Source organism: Myotis davidii, unplaced genomic scaffold (assembly GCF_000327345.1).
Source record: "Myotis davidii unplaced genomic scaffold, ASM32734v1 scaffold1611, whole genome shotgun sequence".
NCBI classification, from domain to species: domain Eukaryota; kingdom Metazoa; phylum Chordata; class Mammalia; order Chiroptera; family Vespertilionidae; genus Myotis; species Myotis davidii.
The window spans coordinates 36,860-42,859 of record NW_006283011.1 but is presented as its reverse complement, the minus strand read 5'-3'; the positions used below and the strand labels follow the sequence as shown (position 1 = coordinate 42,859).

At 40.4% G+C, this 6,000-nt stretch overlaps 1 protein-coding gene and 1 pseudogene across 1 annotated transcript in view; one reads left to right on the top strand and one right to left on the bottom strand.

Annotated features, from left to right (window-relative positions):
* Positions 1 to 6,000, bottom strand: part of LOC102758860 (regulator of nonsense transcripts 2) — a gene marked incomplete at its 5' end in the record, with an annotated part of 86,134 nt that overhangs the window by 53,661 nt on the left and 26,473 nt on the right. The gene's annotated exons all lie outside the window — the stretch shown is intronic.
* LOC107182647 lies at positions 4,077 to 5,230 on the top strand (annotated as a pseudogene).

Below are 6,000 nucleotides of genomic sequence, written 5' to 3'. Positions count from 1 at the left end.
AAGAGCTTCACAGATAAGGAAAAGCTAAAGGAGTTCATCACCACCAAACCAGTATTATATGAAATGCTGAAAGGTATCCTTTAAGAAGAGGAAGAAGAAGAAAAAGGTAAAGATACAAATGATGAACAACAAACATGCATCTATCAACCAGTGAATCTAAGAATCAAGTGAATAAATAATCTGATGAACAGAATGAACTGGTGATTATAATAGAATCAGGGACATAGAAAGGGAAAGGACTGACTATTCGTGTGGGAGAAAGGGGTGTGGGAGATGCGGGAGGAGACAGGACAAAAATCCTGCACCTATGGATGAGGACAGTGGGTGGGGAGTGAGAGTGGAGGGTGGGGTGGGAGCTGGGAGGAGGGGAGTTATGGGGGGGAAAAAGAGGAACAAATGTAATAATCTGAACAATAAAGATTTAATTAAAAAAGAAGAATCAACCAATAAATCAATAAATAAGTGCAACAACAAACTGATGTTTCTCTCTCTCAAAATCAATATAAAAAGAAATTTGTTTTAATAGTCATACAGTTCTCACTACTGATATTATATATATTAACTAGAGGCCCAGTGAACAAACATTTGTGCACTGAGGGGGGGGGGGGGTCCCTCAGCCCCCCCCCCGTGCCCTCTCGCCGTCTGGGATCCCTCGGGAGATAACGACCTGCTGGCTTAGGCCTGCTCCCAGGTGGCAGAGGGCAGGCCCAATCCCTAGGTACAGCCCCTGGTCGGGCTCAGAGCAGGGCCGATTGGGGAGTTGGAGCGGCATCCCGTCATGCACAGAGCAGGGAGATTGGGAGGTTGCGATGCCACCCTCAGTCACGCTCAGGGTAGGGCAGATTGGGGGATTGGGGCACCGACCCATGTCACACTCAAGGCAGGGTCGATGGGGAGGTTGCGGCGCCACCCCGTCACGCACAGAGCAGGGTCCATCAGGGGGTTGAGGAGTTCCCCCGTCACGGACAGAGTAGGGCTGATAGGGGAGTTGGGGCACCGCCCCATGTCATATACAGAGCAGGGCGGATCAGGGGGTTGGGGCGCCACTCTCTATCACCCACGAAGCAGGGCCGATGAGTGGGTTGGGGTGCCGCCACTGTCACACTCAGGGCAGGGCCGATGGGGAGCTTATAGCTCTACCCCATCACACACAGAGCAGGGCCGATGGCGGGGGGGGGGGGGGGGGGGTGCCGCCCTCTATCACACAGAGCAGGGCCAATCAGGGGTTGGGGCGCCACCACTCTCACACTCAGGGCAGGGAGGATAGGGAGGTTACGGCTCTACACTGTCACACACAGAGCCGCAGGGCGATCAGCGGGTTGGGGAGCTCCCCCAATCAGGCACAGTGCAGGGCAGATCAGCGGTTTGGGGTGCCTTCCCCTGTCACGAACAGAGCAGAGCAGATAGGGAGATTGTGGCCCCACCCCCTGTCACACACAGAGCTGCAGGGCAATCAGGGGGTTTGGGCGGTGCCCCGTCATATCCCAACCGCTCCCTTTTTTCTTTTTCTTTTTTTAATTCTGGGCCAGCTTTAGCTCTGAGGCTCCAGCTCTTAGGCCTCCCCTGCTGAAAGTAGGTATCTGGTTTGTTTCGGTTCTATAGTCGAAACTCTGTATCAACTCCAGCTCTGACTCCACCTCTGAGATCCCAGCTCACTGAAAGCTGGTTTTGGGGGGTTTTTTTTGCTTCTATATTTTTTAAAATGTTTCAAACTGCAGGGTCAGATGCCTGCAAGGCAGGCAGGGAACACTGATTTCCTCCATCACTGAAGGAATCAAGCCTCATGTTTAGTTTCAAGCTGCCTGGCTGCCGGCCGCCATATTGGCTGGCAGTTAATTTGCATATCACCCTGATTAGCCAATGGGAAGGGTAGCGGTCATATGCCAATTACCATATTTCTCTTTTATTAGATAGGATAGGTTTCCTATTTAAATATCTTTTCAAAGAAAAAAATATCTTTTCATTCCTAAGGTCAATCCTCTTTGATAATTCTAGATTTATATATATATATATATATACTTATTGACTTTAATCCTCATGTGAGGATATGTTTTCATTGGTTTTATAGAGACAGGAGAAAAAATTGATGTGAGAGAAACATTGACTGCCTCCCGTACGCACTTGATCCCGGATCAAACCCACAAGCTAGGTATGTGCCCTGACCTGGAACTGAAACTGCAACCTGTTGGTGTACAGATGATGATCCCACCAACTGAGCCACCGGGTCAAGGCTAGATTTTTATTTTTAATATACTATTAAATATGAGGTTAGTGGTTTACTTAGGATTTTTATAACAAAATTCAAAACTGAGGTTGGTCAATACTTTTAACTTCTGGGCTCTTTTTTTGTTATAAATTTTGCCTGTTTCTTCCTATCATGCTCTGGAATGAACAATATAGCAGAAAAATTACTTGTTCATAAAGGCTAAAAAACAAATCAATAAAGCTATCTTGTCTTAATCTACTGAAGACAAAATTAACAGATAATTTTGTACAGTTTTCCCCATGATGACTCGTCTATTTTGTCTTGGATTATTCTAAAAATGTGTATTTATTCCAAACAATTATCTGTTTCACTAAGATTTTCAAGTAGTTTTTAAATATCTCCAGCATATCATCTGGCTCATTTCATAAACTTTTTAATGTTCTTTTCTTTTATGCTTTCTAAATGCTTCTCTATTTAGATTTTTTGAAGAACTAGCTCAAGTTTTTAAATTTTAAAATTAATTTTAATCACGGTTGTCTTTTCAATGTATTTTTCAATAAAATTTCAGATTATAAGTTAGCATCAAATTTTTTTTTACCTAGGTCATTTCCTTTTTCTTCTTTTCCTGGACAAGACACTTACACTTTGCTTCACTTTTTTCTTTTTCCAATTAGCTGAATCAACTTCAAAGTTTTTTCCCAGCCCCCAAAGAAAGGTAGGTATAGCTATTTATTTTAAAGTGAAGCAATCTGTGCTATCCCTTCAGGCTCCCTAACAACACAGGTAAGTGGTTTCAGCTTCAGAAGGGATTTAAAACATAGTTTAAAGATTCCCTAGAAGATCTGGATTCTTTCAAGCCTTTCCAGCTAGTTAGTAATCCTAGGTTTTATTTCTATTGTAATTGGCTACATGGAAGTTCCATTCTCTCAGAATCCTCTACCCCCTATTAAACTCAACAAGTTCTCAAACTAACAAGTTCCTAGTATCCCTCTTTTTCCATTACACTTTGTAAAAGATAGTTGTAATAGATAGTTGAAACTAAATGTCATCCTGCCCTATTTAAATTTTCAACTTTTATGATTCTTCATTCATTACTTCACAAAATAAAATCCCTAATACCATAAATATTTTCTTAATGTTAGTCCTGCACAAGTGTGCTTTTCTGTCTTTTCTACAAATGAGCCTGAAAGAAAATGGAGTGCCAAATTCTATATTGAGCACATTAAAGTTATATAAACATAAATAGAACATTTTAATCAACTTAAAGAGCAAATTTCTGTTAAAATTTAAGCTAGATATATTATTTGGCTTTTCTGAAAGTCAATTAGAAAGTAACCTTACATCCTTTCTTTGAAAATTGAATTTTATAATCTTCTAAGAGATAATTATTTTTAACAAGAGTTAATGAGTGAATCTTTTAAAAGAATGTTTTTCCTTATACAATAATAAAACCTTACTTATACTTTCAAGGTCTCCTGAATCATACATTTAACTATCCTCCTAGCAGTTAATGATGAAGTTAGTAAACATCCAGTCAAATAATAGTACAAGTAATAACAAGAATGTAGAAGCAAACACACATGTTACTGAGAGGGGAAAAGGCATTCTTAAAGATTTTTATCTCATATACAGTTTTCTAAAAGAAATTTCCCTCTTTTTTTCATTTTAAAATCTAAAGAATTTCCCTGGCTGGGTGTTGCTCAGTAGGTTGGGCTCTGTGTGTGCAATAAAAGTTTGCCGGTTTGATTCCCAGTCAGGGCATATGCCTGGCTTTCAAGCTCTATCTTCAATAGGGGGCATGCAGGAAGCAGCTTATCCAGTCTTAATTTCACATCAATATTTCTCTCTCCCTTTTTCTCTCTCTAAAAAAAAAAAAAGAGAGAGAGAAATCAAATCAACACAATCTAAAGAATTTAACTGTTGAAAATTATGAATTTTATGTGTTCAAAATGTCTGGAAAAAACAAGAGACAACACTGTTACCAGTCAATTAGAAAACACTAAAACAGATGATGATTCAAAAAACATAAATATAACATACAAAAGACTGGGGTCATTTACTCTGAAATCAACATCCAAATTGAGACTTTTTCCAGAATGTTGATGTTCCCAGAGCAACAGCGCCATCAAGTGACATAACATACTAATAGATTTCCCACAAACTCAGTTTTTTCATATTTCCGAACTGAGCAAGAGGAAGGGGAGGAGGTTATGTCTCTCAGAAAAACTCCAGCAAAATGGCTTTGCAGATGTTGCCGCCCGGGAGCCGCCCATGACCAACTATGGTGAGCCCCACTGTGTTCTTCGACATCGCCGCAAAGGTGAGCCCTTGGGTCGAGTCTCCTTCCAGCTGTTTGCAGATAAAGTTCCAAAGACAGCAGAAAACTTCCGTGCTCTGAGCACTGGGGAGAAAGGATTTGGTTATAAAGGTTCCTGCTTTCACAGAATTATTCCAGGATTTATGTGCCAGGGTGGTGACTTCACACGCCATAATGGCACAGGCGGCAAGTCCATCTATGGCAGCAGTTCTCAACCTTCCTAATGCCGCGACCCTTCTGAATTCTATGGGGAGAAATTTGAGGATGAGAACTTCATCCTGAAACATACAGGTCCTGGCATCCTGTCCATGGCAAATGCTGGACCTAACACAAACGGTTCCCAGTTTTTCATCTGCCCTGCCAAGACTGAGTAGTTGGATGGCAAGCATGTGGTCTTCGGCCAGGTGAAAGAAGGCATGGATATTGTGACAGCCATGGACCGCTTAGGTCCCGTAATGGCAAGACCAGCAAGAAGATCACCATTGCTGACTGTGGACACTCTAATAAATTTGACTTGTATTTTATCTTAAAAACAAACAAACAAAAAACTCCAGCAAACTCTCCTTAAAAAAGCTGGATCAGGAAAAGTTGTTTAAGAATCAAGGGAAGCATTCCACCTGTGAAGAGTATTCTGTTTATATTAATCTAAAGAAAGTCTGAACATCCATCTGCTAAAATCTGATTAAACCTATATGGCTTCAAAGTAACTAAACCAATAACCAGGTTCACCTATATTTAAAACAAGGAACTAAGAGATTCTTAGGTACTTTCTCTGATTTTGATTGACTTTATACTCAGAAGTTCATTTCAGTGAGGGAGCGTTCTGAGGTGCTAGGAGAGGTTCTAATCTTTATACGTTTATGATATAAACATTTCTGTGAAATTTCAATTATGTGTGTGTATAAATTAACTATAAAGTAACATCCAATTAAGGGAATTCTAGATTTCACTTCTGTGGAGTCCTTCAAATTAATAGACTAAGAAATAAAATGCCAACCTTTTGAGATTATTTTAACCACTATTTTTTTTTTTTAATTCTAGAGAGGGAAGAAGGGAGAGAGGGACAGGAGGGAGGGATTGAGGGAAGGAGGGTGGCAAAGAGAGAAAGAGACAGACAGATAGACAGACACTGATGTGAGAAAGAAACATTGATCTATTGCCTCACGTACATGCCCCAAGTGGGAATCAAACCTGAAATCTAGGTATGTGCCCTGACCAGAAATTGAACTCACAGCCCATCATTGCACAGAACGACACTCCAACCAACTGAACCACACCAGCCACAGCTAACCACTATTTCTTTAATGAAGGAAGAATACAATTGAAAGTTAAAACCTTTAAAAATTGTAAAGATGGATTAAATCAAATTTTAAAACTTGTAATTGATACCAAGAAAGTAACAGATAACTCATAAAATGGGAAAAAATATTTGCAAATTATATCTGATAAAGGACATGTACAAAATATAAAGAACTCA